At 41.9% G+C, this 22,102-nt stretch overlaps 1 non-coding gene across 1 annotated transcript; it reads left to right on the plus strand.

Moving 5' to 3' along the window:
- Positions 1-21,542: 21,542 nt before the first annotated feature.
- On the plus strand, positions 21,543-21,649 carry LOC112397217 (U6 spliceosomal RNA). Its single transcript, XR_003002762.1, has one exon. It is a non-coding gene; the product is annotated as a U6 spliceosomal RNA (small nuclear RNA).
- Positions 21,650-22,102: the final 453 nt, after the last annotated feature.

Genomic DNA, 22,102 nt, shown 5'->3' on the forward strand with positions numbered 1-22,102 from the left:
TGGAATTTCCCTCTATTCCCCCCATTTCCCTCCCTCAAAATGCGACTCACTTGATCCTTCAAAGCCTGAGCAATGTTGTCTCTGAGCGAAGGCTTTCCTGATATTCCCAGTGAGAATTAATGGTTTCCTTTTCTGTTGTTCAAAAGTCTGTTCTGGTTCCTCCAGTATGGCTCTTACTACAGGCACTGGCTCTACCCCATTGGCTTACCCATTTTTCTCTCACCTCTCCCCATGAAGTGGTGAGCTCATTGAAGGAGAAGACTGATTTTCCCTGGGTCCGTATCCCTTAGTTTCTAGCAACTATAGTGTACATAGAGATAATAATAAGATTAGCAAGAATTGATGGCATACTTTTCCCTTTACAACCATCTTTACAACCATTTCATTTAATCATCCCATCAGTTCTCTGAGTTAGAGCCTTCTCTATCTTTTATCATTCCCATTTTACTGACTAGGGCACTGAGGCTCCATGTGGTTAAGGAACTTGCCCAGGATCTCATCGATAGCAAAATTCCAGCAATTAAATTTAGATTGTATAAATCTGGCTTCCATGTGCTCAATAAAAATGTTACCACAGGCAGTCAACACATTTCACCTAAATAGGACTGATAGACAAGAACATGTGAAGTATATTTTGACTTTCCAAATGCAAATTAAATAAGAGACTTCTAAGACGTTTGGGCTTTGAGAAGTCTAGTAGGATGACTCCAAATGGATGAGGTAGCAGAACCAATTCTTATTTGGTTAGAGGGTCTGTTAGGTTTTGCTCAGTTCAAGCCATTGACATTATTTCTAGTTTGTGGAAAAGCAGATTTTTTCACATATTGTATTTAACCAAAATAACTAATCGTTGCCCTCTACTTCATTTGGCTGAGGGTGGAGGCGGCAGAACATCCTTTTGGCCCATTGGACAATAGCATATTTGTTTATGATCTTGCTACATACCATTGGCCACACTTATAGTAGATATATTTAAGAAGGGAATTTCATTTCTCTCAAAAGCCTCTTTGACTTTCTAGGCTAACTGTATTAATACATGAATTTAAATTTTATAAGAGCTCTGGCCTTTGCAAAATACCCATAGAAACCCTAACACTCACTGAAGACATATAAAATATTCACATGTAAAAGAAAAGATGGACTCAGTTCAGGAAGGGGACCTGAAACCAGAGAGATCCTGTTTCCAAAGGGAAGGAGGGTGTTTATGACAAGGCAGCTTCCAAAGCTGGAAGTCCTTAAAGGAAAAGTACATGAAATTTTCTAAGAAGATAGATCTTAAATGTCCTCTCTCTCATACACACACACACACACACACACACACACACACACGAAGGAAAAAAACAAAGAAAATGGTAACTATATGTGGTGATACATATGTTAATTACTGATTGTGATAAACTCATGTTGTATATCAAAACATCAAGCTGTACATCTTAAATATATACAATTTTTATTTTCAATTATACCTCAACAAAGCTGCGGGGAGAGCGGGGGCGTTGAAAAGGATATGCCTGTCTTGCCTGGAAGCACTGCTCTTACCAAGTATCAAAGGCATTGACTGCTTTGAAGGAACTCCAGGGACAGTCAATGTCTAAAGTAAATAAGGCTTATACATGGAAATGGTCTGTGAATGAAAACCTTTGCACTCACACTTCATCTGGAATGCAGCAGAATATACACTAGAAAAAATGAAATGTCTATTTAACCCCCATCATGTATGTTCTTTGCATTGTAAAATGTAAGAGAGGGAAAATTTTGTATACATTTTGGATCTTCGCAGGAACTAGCTTAAATTGGATTCTGGTGCCTGAAAGAAGACAGTCTCATCAATGGCAAAGCAATTCTGAGACAACGTATTTATATGCGGAATTCATCAGTTAGGTAAGTCAGAGGAAGAAATCTTCAAGGGAGACAGACTTAAACACTGTTTTCTTCTTAAAAGATGATTCCCTTGTCTCTGGTTTAACTAGAGTATAAGTTTACTGTGATATCACTTATGAAGCCTTCACTTACTGAAATGATAATAAGAACACACACACGTACAGCTCATTGGAGAAACTATTAAGAAGTGACCTAAAAGAAGTAGTAACAAAACAAAAAGTATCACCATCACCAAACCTTCTTTTGGCCATGGTTTAATACCTGCTTTTTAATTTGACACACTTAAGAAGTCTTAGGGCAAAATGATCAGACAGTGGGAAACAAAGCAGATCATTTTCCCCTATTCTCTCTCTCTCTTTTAAAAATCTACCTGATTCTTATTTTAATACCAGAAACTTCTTATTTTTTAAAATATTTCACTGCATTACTCATACCCTCCTGGAGATCTTTGGGATCTACGTAGAATATTTAGGCTAAAAGTTTATAGATAACATAAGTAAATCTATATGCATTTATGTCGTTGTATATATGAATCTCAATCCATTGATTAAGTGTGAAAGAAACGTATCTCCTCACCTTTCAAAAATCAATGTATTTCTGTTTTCACCCAGTCTGTGAGACATTTAACTTGCATCCTTCTTGAGGCTTTCATCTGTACCCTCCTACTCCCAGGAAGATGCCATATATCCAGGCCCTTATGTAGTACCCAGGTATGTGTGTGGCGGGGGCGGGGGTGGCAGGGAGGAGGGTATGCATCCATAAATAGGCATGCCCTCTGGTCTTTAGCTGTCTATTCATAAAGGTCACCACTGAGGCAGTCAGTCTTTTGTCCACATCACACGGTCCCTATGGGACCAGCAGCATCTGCATTGCTTCCTTTGAACGAAGACAGGAGAGCCTTCACAGGTCAGCTTACGGGCCCATGTGCTTGACATAACACGTTGCCCCTCCTCTTTAGGGTGCTGGATCCTCTCTAGGACACCCCTGGGAAGCCATTATTTAGCACACAATAGCTCTCTCTCTCTCTCTGTTCCTATCTGTCTCTCCGTCTTTCTGTCTCTTCCTTTCTCTCCTTCTGACCCAGTGTGGGAGTATCTCCTTTAGCCTCGTGAGAATCCTGGCTTTATGTTTCTTCCAAACCCATCTGACTTTTCCTGTTCTCTTTGGGAATTATTTTTTTATAAAAACAAAAGATGGAAAGACTACTTTTGTTTTCTGTTCATCCTTTCTGGAAGTGATTTGTAGAAGGCTTGCATGAAAGAAAGGGAAAAAGGGAGTGCACCAAAGCAAATCTCAAAAATTCATATCTCAGCATATGATCCACACATATAAAATGGATGAGACTCACCCCTCCACCTGATCAGTGGTTTTTCTGTACTGTGAGTTCCAACCAAATCGTGGGTTGTGAAATCATCTTTGTGGGTCACGATTAGCATTTAAAGAATAAATTAATAAAAGAGTAGAATAGAATCATAAGGATAATTATATCTTGCTACTCTATACAAAGGCTTTCTTTTGTATCCAAATTCTTCCTCTGAAGTTAAGAACAGAAAAAAAATTGATAAAATTTCAGAAAAATACCTTATCAAACTCTTGGAATTATATTATTTGAACTTCACAAAACAAAATTCAGTTTAATGTGGCATTTCTCATTATCCAATTTGATATTTCAACTCTTATTATATAATTAGCGATCAAGTAGATTTGAATAGCATGACCTACACACAAACACACACATACTCACACACATGGTATGCACTGGGTGCCATTTAAAGTGGATTTTGTAATGCGAATTGAAGTAAAAAATATTTGGAGGTGATTGGTCTAGTCCTCGGCTCCTTAGTGGAATTATTAAATATTACGTTTACCCGAAGTCGTGGTTTAGTGAAACGAGTTGCTTTTGTAGTCAGGAAGACTCCTTCTTGAGTTGTGACTCTACAAGGTGCCAGCTCTGTGAGCTTGCCCAAGTTATTTAGCATTTTTGAACTTTCATAATATGGGGGGAAATAACAACTTCGCCAGGTTTTGTGAAGGTTAAAGGTAATTCATATAAAGCACCTGGTACGGTGCATCACACATAGCAAATGCTCAGTATAGAAGACTTCACCCTACCCACCAACTCCATAAACAAGACCTGTTCACTACTGACAAAGTAGATCACAACTTTCTTTTATTTCCTCCTCTTCCATTCCTGTTTTCTTATTTCTGGCTACCATCCTCTCTCACCTAGATGATGTCAATAGAATGAATATGTCTCTCTTATTGTAGTCTGCCTCCTTTCTCCAACTGCTGCGATCATCTTAAATTTAAAAATATGATCATGTCACTCTTTTTTATTGTGAAAGAAACACATAAAATTTACCCTCCCAGCAGTTTCCTAGTTTACAAATTGTCAACGCTATTCTCATCCTCATGTGAGGTATCTCCCAAGTCCCCTCTCCATCCTACGTGACTGAAACGTTATATCTCCCAGAGATCAGCAATTCCCCACCGCCCCTTCCCCCAAGCCAAGCACGTCACTGTCTTTCTTAGAACATTGCAATGACTCTGCTTTGCCCTCATATGCCTTAAACTAGAAGACAAACATCTCTAGGAGAGGCTATTGCCTCTCTCTCCGGATGGACTTACTATTCGCTTTGCCTGGAGCCCTCTTTCTACTCATCCTTCTGCTGTTGGCATGGGTGTCACTTTCTTCAAGAAGCTTTTCCTGGCTTCCCAGGTCTAGGTTAGCTGCCTCTACAAATTAGCAATGCTTTTGGCTACAGATAATGGCAAAATGCAAATCAGGATGGCTTAAGCAAATAGGGGTTTGTTTTTCTTTCACAACAAGAATTGGGGCTGTAGAGACTTGCTGTTTTGGTTCAGGAAGTTAATTCTATCAGGAGCTTTGTGCTGGCACTCTAGCACAAAGAGTGCCTTTTCCTCCTAGTCACAAGATGGTTATAGCATCTCTGAGCATTCATCCTCTTCTACCACATAGAAAGGTAGAAGCAGAAGTAGGAGCATTGCTCAGAGTTTCTCCTCAGTACCTTCTTTTTACCAGAGATGAAAAAAGTCTTTCTGGAATTTGATAGAAAACTTCCACGTATATCTCATTGGCCAGAACTGTATCGCTTGCTTAACTCTAAGCCAGGACCCGGGGTCCCCCAGTGATCAAGAGGTCTGAAACAAAGAAGAATGTGGGGAATGGATCTCAGATAGGTAACAGAGATGGTAGTATAGCCCCTTTCAGCTCTTTCCTTAGCAAACTATACATCTCCATCTCACCCCTATCCAGTCACCTCCTCTTTGCCCGTCTGTGGTGACCAGATTCCAAGATAACCCCCAATAATCACCCACCTCCTGGTGTTCATGCCCTTGCATAATCCCCTCCACTATTGTGTTAGAATCAGTTGGTGTGACCAACAGAGTGCAACAGAGAGGGTGGTATGTCTTTCCTAAGGCTAGATCATTCTGTCTTGCCCTCTCTTGCCTTGTCTGCTCTTGGGGAAGCCCACCACCATGTTGTGAGGACACTCAGGGAGCCCGATAAAGAAGCCCATGTGGGGAGAAGCTAAGGCCTCCTATCAACAGTGAGCAAGGAACAGTTGCCTCTTCCGGCAGCCATTCGAGAGAACCGCGTTGGAAGTGAATATTCCAGCCTGAGTCAAGACTTCAGATGCTGCAGCACCAGCCCTCATGAGAGACCCTAAGCCAGAATCACCCAGGTACGCTGCTTTTACATTTGTGATCCACATAAACTGTGAGATAATAAATGTTTATTGTTTTAAGTCCCTAAGTTTTGGGGTTATTTGTTATGCAGCAATAGATAACTGATGCACTATCTGAGGGCCCCAGTAAACTATACGTTTCTTAAAACTAAAACCAAAACAAGGGCTTCCCTGGTGGCGCAGTGGTTGAGAGTCCACCTGCCGATGCAGGGGACGCGGGTTTGTGCCCCGGTCCGGGAAGATCCCACGTGCCGTGGAGCGGCTGGGCCCGTGAGCCATGGCCGCTGAGCCTGTGCGTCCGGAGCCTGTGCTCCGCAACAGGAGAGGCCACAGCAGTGAGAGACCCACGTACAGCAAAAAACAAAACAAAACAAAACCGTAAAAACAAAGAATACAGCCTTCAGTTGTACGCTACTCAGAATGACAGAAAAGCATTTCTTTATATTTAATTCATAAGATACAGGAAGGAGAAGTCTTGTATGGTTCCAGTGATCATTTTTATTTTCATAAGGTCATGAGTGACTTGGGGTAGGGAGCATCATATAAGTGAGATAATAACACTTAATTTAAACTTGTTCACTAGGTTCCTGTTGTACCTGGAATATTTTGCACTTCTTGCAATTCATTCATTCATTCATTCCTTGATGGACAAACGGATATATATTGTGGAGATACCAGGAGAAGACATTTGTACCAGGATTTGAAAGACAAATAGGTGCTGAAACTCAATTACTAGCCAAGAAGGAAAGGCACAGAGGACAAGCTGCTCTTCACCAGTGCTTGGCGTTCCCTGTGTTAAGAGGGTTTTCTGGATCATTGCTTGCCTGTCTCATGCTGGCCTCACTCAGAAGTCACTTCCTCAGTAGAGTGGTCCTTGACCATTCCACTTAAGCTACTTGCTCCCAGAATTTTGCCACCCCAAATATCTGTTTACTTCCCATAGAGGACACCTTACCATCTGCAACGATCGTATTTAGATGTCTGTGTACTTGTTTTTTGCCTTCTCTGACTAGAACGAAAGCTCTTTGAGGGCAAGGACCAGTCTCTGCCTTACTCTCCACTCTCTCCCCAGTTCATGGCATGTAGCAGAAGCTTAGCAAACAGTTTTTGAACAAATGAGTGAAAAATGACCCACTTCTCGTAACTTCCTGACTAGTGATTCTGACAGAAGCAATAGAAGCAGAGATAGCCAGGTTAGGGGAAGAATCTATGTTTTTCATGAGCTGGAGCAGAACAAACCTCAACATTAGGAAAGGAGAGCCTAGTGCGCTGAGAATGTTTCACTGGGTTCTAATTGGGGCACCTTCTCATTTTCCGGGAAAAATGAGACCAGATGTTTAGAGCACCTACTGTATATCAGGCTTAGTGCTATTTTCTCAGGAAGGTGTTTGAATGCATTTGCATGCATCCAGAATAACTCTCCCACTCAGATCTGGATTGTGGAAGAGTTGGGACTCTTATTTCTTTCCAAAGGCCAGGAGGATATTGATTAGCTATATTTTTTAGCTACAAGTATACGAGTAGTCTGCTAGGGCTACCCTAACAAAATACTAGGTGGCTTAAACAACAGATGTTTATTCCTCACTGTAGATCAAGGTACCTGCTGATCCGGTTCCTGGTGCAGGCCCACTTCCTGGTGTGCAGAAGGCTGCCTTATTGCTGTGTGTGCCCCACCCTCATGACTCCATCTTACCCTAATTACCTCCCAAAGGCCTCACCTCCAAATACTAACACATTGGGTGTTGGGGGTCCAACATGTGAATTTAAGGGGGACATAATTTATCCATAACAATACATGAATAATTAGCTTAAGTATATAGATGGTGGGTTATTTTTCTCAGGGTAGGTGGCTACAAGCATTGAATCAGGATCTCAAAGATGTTTGGAGAGAAATTATCCTGACCTTTATGGTCATAAGATGGCTACTATAGGTCCAGTTATCACATCTGCATTTAAGCCAGGAAGAAAAAGAGGAGGACAGAGCTATGCCTGTCAGTCTCTTCCATCTATCTTTTTTTTGTTTTCTATTAAAGAAAGTCAAGAGCTTTCGCTCAAACCATCACTCTTTAGCAGACTGTACGTAGATATCATTGGCCAGAACTAGACGACATGGCTACGTGAACCGCAAGGGAGGCCGAGGAAGTGAGGAAAGGGATTGACATGACTGGTTCACCCCTCCAGACTCCACCATTGTGATAACAGAAAACCACTTGGGGTTACAGTTCAGGAAGAGAGAAGAGATTGCTTCCCAGGTAGCTGTAGTAACTCTCAAAAGTAAATAAATAACTAACCCAAACAAACAAACACTATTTAGATTTGCCTGTAGCTCAAAGATCATACATGTCACTGAGAACTAATTTAATGTGCTCAAATATTTGAAACTTTCCAAGTATACAGTTAGTTGTATCTGTTCCTCTGTGGTGAACATGAATAAACACAAGGTACAAAACAGGAGGCATGGGGCTTCCCTGGTGGCGCAGTGGTTGAGGGTCCGCCTGCCGATGCAGGGGATGCGGGTTTGTGCCCCGGTCCGGGAAGATCCCACATGCCGCGTAGCGGCTGCGCCCATGAGCCATGGCCGCTGAGCCTGCGCGTCCGGAGCCTGTGCTCCGCAACGGGAGAGGCCACAACAGTGAGAGGCCCGTGTACCGCAAAAAAAAAAAAAAAAAAAAACAGGAGGCATTGAATAGGAGAGGCTGCTCCCTTTCTTTTCTCCTGACCTCCTCAATCTTTTGTTTCATTGTGCATTCCTCGCCAGCCAAGATAGTGAGAGAAAGATAGTCTTACTATAATAACAAACAACAAACACCTTTATCCATTTTGCCACTTCAAGAGCTATTCTTGTGTTTTCGTCTTTTACAAATTGGCCAGCCTTGCCAGACACCCAAAGAAGTCTCAGATCTATGGTGCATGTGATGACTTCAGGTGGCGAAAGGAGAGGGTGAGCAAAAAAGAGGAAGCCTGGGAAAGGAAGGACAGGAGGAAGGAAGGAAAGAATGGAGGAAAGAAAGAAAGGAGGAAGGATGGAAGGGAAAGAGGGAGGGGAGGTAGAAAAGGCTTTGAAAAGAACAAGATATAAAAGGGAAGAGGTTAGAAGAATAGAAGGAAGATTGAGAAAGGTAAGAGGGAGAGAAGAAATGAGGGTAAACTGCACCTACTCAGTGTGAACCCAGCACTTCCACATACTTTACTGTATTAGATCCACACAAGAACCCTGCGAGGTAGACACCATTCCCCCCATAGTACGGATGAGGAAACAGAGGCCTCATGGAGCCTACACAGCGACTCATCTAGATCAGTGGTCCTCAACATTTTTGGCACCAGGGACTGGTTTCGTGGAAGGAAATTCTTCCGTTGAGGGCAGGGGCAGGGGCGGGGGAGGATGGTTCAGGCGGTAATGCGAGCGATGAGGGGCGGCAGATGAAGCTTCGATCGCTCCTCTGCAACTCACCTCCTGCTGTGCGGCCAGGCTCCTAACAGGCCGTGGACCGCTGGCGATCCACCACCTGGGGGTTGGAGACCACCGATCTAGATGATTCAGGAATGGGACTGAGAATCAGCAGAAGCTTGGAAGTTCTGTGTTTGCCGCGACGTCACAGGAGAAAAGACAGAGGGAGGTGATAGAAAATGAATGAGGTCTGGGAGCAGCCAGGTAAGGAAAGGAAAGAACAGGGAAGGGTGAGGCAAAGAGCCCCAATTACGATCAAAGGTGACATCTGGTGCCCTTTTGTCTTCATGACAGCTGTGGTTGCTCTTTAACGACCGTGCACACAATTAGACTGATTAATTAGACTTGAGTGTACTCATTACAAACCCCGGGGGGGTTGCCAATAAATAGTGTCTAGACATTGTGGCTATGGAACCCAGAAGGAGATCATCACAAATAAAGCTTCTCTCTTTGGCTTCAGCTTCTGGAGAGGCTCATGGCTGGAAGGCAGGATTCGGTTATGAGTTCTCCACGTGCTCAGCTTAAGGCCCCACTGCACCCAGATTTATCTGAGCGTATCCCATGGTGAGGTAACTTGGAGTGGAGAGGTGGTCCTGAGTGGGGGGAGGGGGTCCCAACATAGGAGGGCCATTGGTCCTGGACCCTCAAACTGACAAAGGACCACAATTCTACTCTTTGACGTTATAGCTCCATGAGGCTGTCTACAAAATCTTCTGTTGACATCATCCAGTAAAATCCAGAAAGTGCCTGAATTGAAGCTTGAAGAATGAAGGTAAGCAGCTTGGAAGAACATCCAGGAGACAATAGAAGACCTTTTGAAGAAACGAAATGATGCAACACCAATGCTCTTGACGGCACGGAACACTGATGACTCTGAGTTGAAAAGTTATTCAGAATGGTACCACTTTAGGAATGGTACCAGTTTTAGGAATATGTTTCCCAATTAATGTCACTTACATTTTCATACATATATATACACACATATATATATATATGTGTGTGTGTGTATATATGTATCTTCAAGTGTGATATCTGTTAAAATCTATACTTAGCTGTTTAAATGCTCTTTCAATAAGTACATATTTAAAATTCTAAGTGGTAAAAAGCATTGCTTTATAGTTTAATTGCCAGCATTTTTTTTTTCTTTTTTAGTGATGCATGAAGTGTGGAGTGTCTTAGAATTAATGGTGTTTTACGTTCTAAGAAACACAGTATGTTTTGGTGATAATAAAACCATTGACTTATGGGAAAGGATAGTAGAGACTCACCTTACATCCTTTCATTTCATAGGTGAGCTGCAGGGAGGTTGAAGGAATTTCCCATCAGGACTAGGGCCCATGTTTACTCATTACAGGACTGTAATCCATCTGAGAGGGATACACGCAGTCTGGAAGTCAGATCTGATTTCAAATCCTGACTTCTCCTAGGCAGCTCTGTGCCCTTGACCATGTAACTTATCTTCCCTCCTTATTTGCAAATTAGGAATGATAATACAGTAACATGTATCCAGAAAGATATCTTAAAGGTACAAATGGGACACTGTGAAATCCTGGCACAGGTAAGCGTTCAGTCTGCGACAGGTCACAGTGGTCTTATGAAGCTGCCAGCAGCTTTTTGCCGGACTTCGGCTTTTGGAGAAAGACTAATCTCTCTCTACCCCTCTCCCCTCCCCCTCACTCTTCCCTCCTTCTCCTCCTTCTTCCTTTCTCTATTATTTTTTAAAAATCTTTCTTTCTTTTTCCTTCCCTCCCTTCCCTCCTTCCTTTCCTCCTTTCTTCCCTCTCTCCTTTCCTCCCTTCCTTCCTTTCTCTCTCTCTTTCTTTTTCTTTCTTTCTTTCTTTCTTTCTTTCTTTCTTTCTTTCTCTCTTTCTTTCTTTCTTTCTTCTTTCCCTTCTCTCCTTCCCCTCCTTCCTCTGTCTCTTTCTGTCTTATTAAGAAAAATACTTTAAAAGCACTGTTTGTCTGAAAAATAAAGCAAATTCCTGCCTATTCTGGAGTGGGGAGTTCAGGAGAGTCAGGTGGTTCGGTGTAATAATGTGAGATTAAATATTTGTAGATTATTCTGATCTGGCTGGGGAAAGAAATGATTTTTCCCTTGGGGAAAAAGGGGTTTGAAGACCAAGACTTGATGTGAAGGGAAGCTTAGGCCAAGGAACACTGCTGCAAAGTTGAGAAAGAAGGGGCCAAGGATTCAAGGGGTGCCAGGACACACTCATTCATCTGTTCAACAGGTCACGGGCTCCCGTTCTATGCCAGACTGTGGGGTAAGACTTAGAGTCAAAGCTTTCTTTTTTTTAATCAGTTTTAACTCCCTTCTGTCATACCCGATTCTCAATAGAGTTTTGTTAATCCTCAGTCTTAATTGTTCTTTGGAGAAATTAAGGGAGAGGTATGTGTCTATATTTGGGGAGAAAAATAACAGCTGGAGAAGAAGTTAGATACAAGATGGCAGGCGGTGACTTGTAAGGAGTGGAGTCACCACGGGCACTGACTAAGGTGACAAGGCACTCCAGGATGGATTGAGGGCTGTCAGATAAGGCTTCCCAGAGCAGGCGACACCTGAGTCGAGGTTGGAAGGGTCAGACAGATTCAGCCAAGTGGACGAGGTGGGGGTGGACTTGTGGGCAGAGGCAACAACACGGTCAAAGTCACAGCGGGACCAGGCTGTACAGTGAGCGGAACCTGAGCTGCAGGCGGTGGTAGGGTTCAAGGCTGAGGAGGTGGGAGATGATGCAGGCTCACAGTCAGGAAGAGCCTTGATGCCATAGCATGTTTGTATTTGTTTATTTTTAAGTTTCTTTATTTATTTTTTTGCGGTACGCGGGCCTCTCGCTGTTGTGGCCTCTCCTGTTGCGGAGCACAGGCTCCGGACGTGCAGGCTCAGCGGCCATGGCTCACGGCCCCAGCCGCTCCGTGGCATGTGGGATCTTCCCGGACTGGGGCACGAACCTGTGTCCCCCGCATCGGCAGGTGGACTCTCAACCACTGCGCCACCAGGGAAGCCCCATGTTTGTATTTTAACTTCTACACCACCATATCTGAAATTGTACCCTGCAGACCACCTGGGGTGTTTGTTAAAAGGCAATCCAGAGGGTCATCTCAGACCTACAGAATCCGAATCTGTGGGGCTTAGGGGCAGGAAGGCACAGTTTTTACTTTTAGATCAGGAGTTGGCAAAGTTTTTCTATAAAGGCCAAGATGGTAAATAGTCTAGGCTTTGCTGGCCATATGGGCTCTGTCACACCTGCACACCTCTGCGTTTGTAGCATGAGAGTAGTCATAGACAGCAGATAAATTGTCAATGAATGGTATGGCTGTGTTTCAATAAAACTTTATTTACAAAAACCCACTGGCTGTAGTAACTGGCCTCAGCTTTAGAGAATTCTTATGCACTCTAAAATTTAAGGACCAAGGAACACTGCTATGGGCTGGTTATTTCACTTCTCTCCTTCTCCTTCCCATTCCACTCTAATAAGTATCTTTTTACCCCCTAAGTTTCTCATAGCTATTCATATCCTTCTATCTTAGTGAGTTTGGACTGCTATAAAAAAATAGCATAGTCTGGGTTGCTTAAAAACATTTTTTTTTCTCACAGTTCTGAAGACTGGGATGTCTGAGATCAGGGTGACAACATGGTTGGATCCTGGCTTACAGATGACCACCTTCTTGCTGTGTCTTTACATGGCAGAGAGAGATATCATCTCTCTTATCTCTTCTTATAAGGGCACTAATCCCATTCATGAGGGCTCCACCTTTATGATCTAATTGCCTCCCAAAGTTTCCAACTACTAATACCATCACATTGGGGGTTAAGGCTTCAGCATATGAATCTTGGGGGGACACAAACATTTAGTCCATAATACCTTTCCATGTAAATATCAATTAATTGTATTAGTTACAGTTCTTTTGGCTGCAAACTATAGAAAATGTCTCCAGATAGTTTAAGCCAATAAAAGTGGGGAGGGTGGGATTTCATGGTGGGAAACTGAGGGGGCTCACTGTGTAAAAGGAAGAGATGAACAGTGGAACTTGGAAAGGATAAAACCCAGGAAGTCTCTGAGGGCTTCGGCAACAGGTTTTATTGATCTTCTTTCCACATTACAGTCATTGGTATAACTCAGTTCCAAGGCCCCTCAGTCTCTGGAATCTTCCTTTCAGCTTTCTTATTCCCAGAAAAGAGAAATGATTGACTGACAGCCTACTCAAGTTCTTCTACCCCAACAGTGCCATCTTTGGTCAGGTAGGCATGGTCCCGTAGTACCCCATGTGGCTACTGGGATATGGCAAGTGAATCACCTGAATTGGTGTTTACTGCATATATCAAGCATTTATTTAGTATCTACTGTATGCCAAGAAACACTCAGATGAATGCAATATGATTCCCGTCTTCAAATGTTTATAACAATCTTGGGGAATTCCTCTTTACCTTTTACTAACTTTCTGTAAACATATTCCCATTTAATGCACTCACACATATTGATTCTTGGCACTGTTGTCCTCTTTCACTGATGTATAAAATTAGAATTAAGAGCCCCAGCTCTGGAGTTCGACCTGGGTTCAACTTGGCTTAATTGCAGCCCTAGGCACATTACTTAATTTCTCTTCTCTGTGCTTTAGCTGCCTTTTCTGCAAAATAGGATAATAGCACTAGTTAATAGGTTTGTGTTGTGTGTGTGTGTGTGTGTGTGTGTGTAAGAGTAGGAACTGAGTAAGATAATACATGCAAATAGATGCTCAGTGGATGTAAGCTGTTACTGCTATTGTTGTTATGGCCTTGATGCTTTGATTACTAGTTTCAAACTGAGTTTCAGAAAAGTTAAGTGACTGGCCCAGTATCACTATCTACTGGTGGAATTAGATTTTATTTTAGGTGGAGGTGAAAAAACTCCAGCATGGATATGGCCCCGAATCCTAACTCTACAGCAATATGACGGCTCAGATAGCTGAACACCATGGAAATCGCTTCTATTCTGAAACCTGGTGGGTGACAGTGATGACTATAGGACTTTAAGCTCTTGTGACATTTCAGAAACGGTTGTTGATTGTTGTGTGTGTCCTCCCACGTGCACATGTGTGTTGCAAGTGTGCATGTGTGTGTGAGTGAACATGCAGGCTTTTTTCCCCATTCCACTTAACTTTTGAAATATATTTAAAGGAGCTGCTCTCATAGAAATTCTGGTCAAACTGGAAACCAAGCACTGTATGAGAAATCAGAAAATGGGCCTTTGAGAATCCTCTAGCCAAATCCTTTCAGAGAAGAAAGAGTTCACCTCTCTCTGTGGCGATGACCAAGGAAGCAGGTGTTTAGGAGAAGACTCTGTCCTCTTCAGTCCTGGGAAGTATAATGAGCAGATTCCCCTGCTGATCTGGGTTGAACATATCACATGAGTAAGAGATAATTCTCATTTGTGTTAAGCCGTTGAGATTTAGGAATGTTTGTTGTTATGGAATAACTCAGCCTAACTTGACTAAAACTGGGGATTTGAACTTCACAGTGGGAGCGGGGTGGGTCCAGATTTTCAGCATCAAGTGGACCCCAGGTGACATGGGGATTACCCAATAAACATTCACTGAGCACCTATTTGTTCCAGGTTATGCGGGAATGTGGTGTGCAAATATATTTGTCTCCTTAAGGCGTGTACACTAGAGAGGGAGAGACAAATCAGTAAATTAGTAACTATAGGTCAGCGGTGCTCTGTGTGTTATTGGAGGGGCAAGAAGAATGGCTTGAGCCAGGTTCTGATAAGCAAGTAAAAGTGAATTAAGACTAGAAGGAGGTGGAGGGTATTTTAGATAGAGGTAGATGTGAACAAATGGAAAATCACATTCAGGGAACTGCAAGGACACATTGTATTTGGGTCAAGGGTGAATGAAGGGGAAAGGACTGAAATGAAGCTATCAAGGCAGCTGGACCTCAGGTCAAGACCACCTGGAGTGCTGCCTTAGGGAGTTTTGACTTTCATTTGGCGACCCATAAGCAAGTCCATGAGGCAATTATTATCACCCCTAATACACAGGGATAAACTTGGGTTCAAAGAGGTCAAATGAGATTTTTGTTTTTCATCTTTCACTCTCAGAATCTTTTATTTATTTATTAATCTTTCACTCTCAGAATCTTTTATTTTATTCTTTTATTTACTTGACATTAAACATTGTGTAAGTTTAAGATATACAACGTGTTGATTGGATACCCTTATATATTGCAACATGATTACCACCCTAGGGTTAGCTAACACCTCTATCACATCCCATAATTATCATTTCTTTCTTGTGGTGAGGACATTTATGATCTAGTCTCTCAGCAACTTTGAAGTATATAATACAGTCTTGTTGACTATAATCACCATGCTGTGCGCTACAAACTTAGAGTTAGAAGATAAATAAGTTCCGGAGAGCAAATGAAATGTTCTGATTCCACACAGCTAGTAAGCGACCAGTTGAGACGTGAAGAGTATTCTCTGAACTTTTCAACTCTTCATCGCACTTTCCCTCTTACCCAGAACGATGTGGCCACAATGACCTACATTTCTCCTTTAACTCTCCAAATTACCTTCATGTGTTAGGGCTTTTGTGCTTGCTCCGCCTCTGGCTGGTCTCTGGGCCCCCAGATCTTTCACTGACTGCCTTTATTTTGCCATATGACATCTCCTAAGATGTTGTCTCTTGAGAGCCACGCTCCCTGAAGTGCCCAGTCACCCCACTTTCCCCATCCCTCTTACTCCAGTTATATTTTTTCTTCATAACACTTATTACTACTGAAAATTTTCTTTGTCACCTGCTTAAATATATTCTCAATGTCTTTCTCCTTTAGACTATAAACTCTGTGAAGACTGGACTGGTGTTCATTTTACTTACCGCCATATCCCTTGCCTTGAACATAGGTACCTGACTCAAGGCAGATGCCTAACTCATGTTTCTGAAAGGAATGAATGGTACGTTGAATCACTGTTTCAAGGGCACGGCCTGGGAAGACAGCCCTGTACACTACACTGAGGGTTAGGGTGAAGCTGCCGTGAACTAAGAAAAAAAAGTTTCTGATGATTCCTGTATGCCGCCCAGCTTTATTACTGAGGAGCTCAAGCAAAGAAGTTCTTTTCCAAAAACAAAAACAAAATAAATAAGCATAAAGAAAAAACTGCTCCCCAAAACAATCAAGGAAGTTTAGGTATTTAGCAGGGATCCTTTGACATCATCAAATATCTACTGAGCACCGAATATGTGCTAAACATCCCTGGGATGCAAAGATAAACAACAGGACATCCCTGCTTTTATTACCTAAAGCTTGCATCTTTTTACATCGTTATTTTATTTTCTTGACTTTCAATGATAATCTGAATGACATTTTATGTTTGGGAAAACACTCAGTTCCTGAGTAAAACAGTCCTAATCGATTAAGCATTATGAGGAAAGAAAGATAAAATTCCAGAATTTTAGCGTTTTGTGGCCTCACATAAAATTTCAGCTCCTGTATTTGGTGTATAGATGGAAAACCGAGTCACAGATTTTAAGTGACATTTCTAAGGTCACATGTAAGATCATTGAGGTGTTGTTAGGAATTAAAGTTCTTCTGAGTCCTATTCTAAAGCTTTTTTCCTGTGCAGAAAATTAAAAATAAAAAAAAAAGAAATAGAGGAGGTTTCTTCCCGTCAAAGAAATATTTAGTCAATTTGAAGGGACATTACTGATGGGATTTGCAATGAAGCATGATTTCCACTTGGCGATTCTTAACCGAATAAAAACCCTCAGTTGAATTATGTTGAACTCTTCATTACCTGCTGAGAGTGATGGAATATGAAGGAGCTTTATTTTTACTAATCTGTTTCTGAGATGTTTTTTGGATGCAATTGTATCTTTAATCATTATTTTCAGCCTACATATATAATGCTCTAGTGACTCACATTTACTTTTAGATGTAAAAGCTCTGTTTTGTCCTCGCTAATTAAAATGCCCACATTTCTTAGATGGGTTTAGAAGATAAAGCTGTCTTCCACTGCATAACAGATAGGACCATTTGGGGAAGCACCAGGGTGTGTTTATTTGAATTGATTGCTATCCCTTTGGGATGACAGCATGCCTGATGTGGTAATGCTGGGTTTACAAGTCTTTCATACACACATACTCTTGTCTTCCTCATATGGGGGGTGGAAGAGGCTCCTTTAACTAGAATTTTCTAGAACATGGTTTGAATGGAGTGGGTTCCTGGGGCACCTTTGTCATACTCATCTCTGTGGGTGCCAGGATCCTGTGATAACTGGCTTCGCAGACTCGTGGAAGCTTTTGGACCATGGAGGCTGATGACTGAGGCCGAGGGGGTCACTGCTGACACTGACCAGAATAAGCAACACATGCTTCTTCTTGGTCTGTTAAATGTGAACCATAGCCAGGGGAGCACTTTTCTGCCTTTTGTGGACCAGACATTGGCAGAGTTGAAGGTCAAGTTTACTTTCCAGGTGCCCTAGAAGCACAGCTTGCAGCCCACATAAGAGGAAAGAAAACTGAGAGGTGGCTTCTGCAAAGTCTGGAGAGCACAGCTCCAGGGACGAGCCCAGAGTCTCTGTTTTCACCAATGTTGGCTACTCCTGTTCGATTTGCTCTTGATGTGTTCTTTCAGTGATACTTCTTTTACACTCTTTTAGACCAAACCAGCTGTAGAAGATAATTGTCCTAACCATCATTCAAAGAGAACTTGTGCTTTGCTTTGAGATACTCTGTAAGAAAATGTTTGATTGCATTTGAAATCTATTCTCGTTACCGCAGGAAATTTCCTCCATACTTTTGTCAATGAAAGAAGAGAAAGATCTTTTGGACTCTGTAAATTTAATTTCAGCTGTTGCGAATTTTGAATGGTTGTGAAATAGTTTTACATTTTATTATCACCTACTCATACAAAGACAGTTTTTAGTTGTGGTAACTATTAAAACTTTGAAAAGAGCCTCATTAAAAAGTATCAATCAGAAATTGTGTGTGGCCAATTCAAGCATAAAATCCACTGTGAAATAGAAGTTATCTCCAGAGAAGCAAGTTCAAGTTGCCTATTAGAAGTCTGATGGGACTTTATGTGGACTTCACACAAGTTTAGTATTTAATACCATCCACAGTACTTTTTATTTTGTCTTTTCTTACCATAATTGTATTTTATAAGAATGTTTAATGAATTTTCCTCTGCTACCAGCATTACTACGCTAAAAAATAGTATCATGTTTCCTGTTGCAGTGGAAAAAAAAATCCTACACTACATTGCATTGCACTGCACTCAACAGTCCTTTTACAATTTCCTATTGTGGTCATGATAATGATCCTTGTTATAAGCGATTTAGTCTCAGAAAAGGAAACTCTCACTGGCTTATACAACAACCTGGTGAATAGAGCCGATTGTCTTTGTAAAGATGAGCACAGGAAGCCGTGAGGTCGAGAGTCTTGCCTTCATTCATGTAAACTGTAAATGGCCATCTCTTTTGCCTCCCGTCCTGTGCTTTGCAGACCTGAGCAAAGTTCTTCAAAAATAGAGATGACTCTCTCCATCCAAACTAGAAAAATTGAGATGACGTTGTTTATTATTAATATGCTTACCATTTATATTTTTAAAAAATGTATCATCCCAGAAATGCAGGCGTTCTTCTTGATATATTACTAAACATTACAGGAGACGGAATGAAAGAATAATCTTTCCATTTATAGATGGTGCTCTGCAGTGGGATACCTGGCTGAGAGGGAAAAGAGCTCAACTAGGTTTCAGAAGATTATGTGAAACGGTACATGACTGGGACAGTGTGAAGTGATATACTCAGAAGGAAGATAATTCGAGCCACATGTAACCCACAGATTTCAGGTGCAGCAGTCTAGATGTGAAACTAGGGTCACTAGACCATTTGGCTACAGTCCTTCTCCAGCTTTGCTTCACCGGCTATTGCAAGATGTCTGTCATATTTGACCATCTCTCAAATCTTTCTACTTTTTCTCCCAACTCCAATGTTACTTTCTCCGTCCAAGGTACAATAATTTCTTAGTTGGTCTCCCTTTATCCTTTTCTCTCTTTTGTTTATTCTCTTCTCCACTGTCAGCATAATCTTTTGGCAACACTAATCTGGCATGTAACACACAGCAAGTCTACTAAACCCCTCTGGTATCTTCCTGTTGCTCCTATGGTTAGGATAGGTCTTCCCAGAATGGACTTCAGGACCTCCCTTGACCCAGCCCCTGTCTGTCTCTCCACTTTCACCTGGCCCCAAGTGTCAGCTTTGATCGCATTCTCTAAACGCCTTCTCCTCACTGCCAATGGGCTTCTGCCCACCATCACCGCTGTTTGTGTTCTCCTTGTTCCTCTGGTCACCTCAGTCATGCCTCTTCGTCCTTAATATCTCACTTCATTGTTATATCCTCAGAGAATCTCTCCCCAGTGTCCTGATTTGGTCCACAGCACATATCACAGGCTCTGAAAAGTGGCATAACTTTTGCTTTGTTGTGCTCTGCTTTTCCTATTTGCCATTTTTCATTTACTTGGCAGTTACTTGATTAATGTCTGTTTTTCCTGCCAGACCATTTAGACCTATGAGGACGGACTGTGTTTTTTACTTTTGTTTTTTGGCTCACGGTTGTGGCCCCAGAGTGCAGTATTGAATTGAGTCAGATCCAATGTAAACGCTTAGTACGTTTCAGCTGCTATTTATTATTAATATTTTTTTAGTGGATTCAGTGTACGTACTTCTGGTGAACTGCTTGGTGCTCAGTCAGTTGCCCTTTTCCTGACTTTGGCTTCTCCAAGTCCTACAGTAGCAAAGCCTGTCTGCAGCCTCCATCACTGAATCCTACTGCTGCCTCCTCTGGGGACAAAAACCAGGCTTCAGCCTAGCCTCCAAGGACCCTCAGGGGTGAGGACTGAGGTAGCAACAGAGCCTAGGTTTGACCCCACCAGACCCAAGAGGCTCTGGCTTTCCAAGGGGCTTGCAAAAAAAAAAAAAAAAAAAGCCGTGTAACATAGCCAAACGCCATGGTGCAATTGACACCTCATGGGGTGAACTTGGACCAGCGAGATACAGGAGGCAGGAAGGAGCTGGCAGATGACTTGCTTCCCTTCTTCCCCCTGAGACAGTGAAGCATGTAGCCCCATTTGGCTTTTCCAGGGAAATCCTCCTGACCAATCCACCCTCTCCCTTTACATTCCTCTGAAACTTGGACCAGTTTAGTAATGCCCATCACGTATTTGTTTTCCCCGCTTCCCTCTCTCTTCCCTTTTGCCCCTCTCTCCCGTGCCCTGGCACTACACCCCCGTGAAAAATATTAGCTAAGATTTGCCTCAGACTGTTTTCTAGTTAACCCACACTTAGATAAGTTTCCTTCTTGTTTTCAATATCATTGTAGTCTTCATTAGGGACATCAACTGGATGACATTGGACCCCGTTCATACATTTATTAGCTTAATATTTATTGCGTTCATACAAGGCAATAGGCTTTATTTTGGGTCTCTTAGGTATGAGAATGCAGAGAAAGTTATTCCTGAGCTTCAGAGGCCACTTCTAAGGTGGAAGAAGGGGAAGCAGACATGCAAATTAGCTATCAAGAGATTATAGTAAGGGTTCTTTGAGAAAATAATCATTAATTTTGCCCAAAACTGTCAGGAGGGTTTCCTCAGGGGACAGGAACATATGAGGTGAGTCCTAAAGGACGAGGAGTGATCTTTCCAGCAGACAAAGTGGGTCAGAGAGGGAGAAAGGCAGGAGGTGGAGGGAGGAACAGGCACACAAAAGCAGAGGTGAGGGAGATCACGGTACATCGTGGGGAGAACTGCAAGAATTTGTTAGGATAAAAGGAAGCTGGGGAGGACGATGGGGTCAGAGCTACAAAGAAACATTGACTTTACATTGTGGTTGGGCAAACACATTTCTGAGAAACACAGTGAAGAAACATCAGAATAAAGTGAAGAACACGATTTAGGGATCTGGTATCAACTAATTTTGTTCCTTCATTTCCTGCTTGGTTTTGTAGCGGGATTTCAGGCACGCTGGGCTGCCCAAGTTCAGAAATATGAAGAATGAGAGTTGATATAATCATAGAACGTGACATTTTTAGATGAGGCTGCTTGTCCTTTGAAACTCAGAGAGCGAACTGGCAAATCTAGCCTGGTTGGTCCCCTGAAGCAGATTTGTTTTTGAGGTCTCTTTCTATAAGCAGAATTATTTTCAGTAATAATCATGAAAGGGGATGAATATGTTTCACGTATGAACCAAAATTTATATTTGCCAAATTAACATTTTACTGCTTGGATTTCACACTCTGTTTCACTTTTAAATTGAAATAAACACTCTAAGAGCACATAGAATGACAGAATTGAAGTGCCTCTAGCTTTTTTTCTTCATCTTTACCATCACTGTTTATTTCTCACCTGTTGGTTAAATATAGGAATATGTACTATATCCACAGGGGTTGGATATATGAACTATACCTGCACCTGAAATAAGCTGAAACGATTCTAAATCCTTGCAAATTTACTTGCAAAAGCAAAGTGTGTGCTGGCTTTGGCAGCACATATACTAAAATTGGAATGATACAGAGAAGATTAGCATGGCCCTTGCGCAAGGATGACATGCAAATTCGTGAAGCATTCTATGTTTTTACCTACATATAAAAGAATGAAATTAGAACACTCCCTAACACCATACACAAAAATAAACTCAAAATGGATTAAAGACCTAAATGGAAGGCCAGACACTATAAAACTCTTAGAGGAAATCATAGGCAGAACACTCTATGACACACATCACAGCAAGATCCTTTTTGACCCACCTCCTAGAGAAATGGAAATAAAATAAAAAATAAACAAATGGGACCTAATGAAACTTAAAAGCTTTTGCACAGCAAAGGAAACCATAAACAAGATGAAAAGACAACCCTCAGAATGGGAGAAAATATTTGCTATTGAAGCAACTGACAAAGGATTAATCTCCAAAATATACAAGCAGCTCAATGTCTAAAAAACAAACAACCCAATCCAAAAATGGGCAGAAGACCTAAACAGAGATTTCTCCAAAGAAGACATACAGATGGCCAAGGAGCAAATGAAAGGATG

The sequence above is a fragment of the Neophocaena asiaeorientalis genome, unplaced genomic scaffold (assembly GCF_003031525.2).
Source record: "Neophocaena asiaeorientalis asiaeorientalis breed wild unplaced genomic scaffold, Neophocaena_asiaeorientalis_V1.1 scaffold177, whole genome shotgun sequence".
Lineage (NCBI taxonomy): Eukaryota > Metazoa > Chordata > Mammalia > Artiodactyla > Phocoenidae > Neophocaena > Neophocaena asiaeorientalis.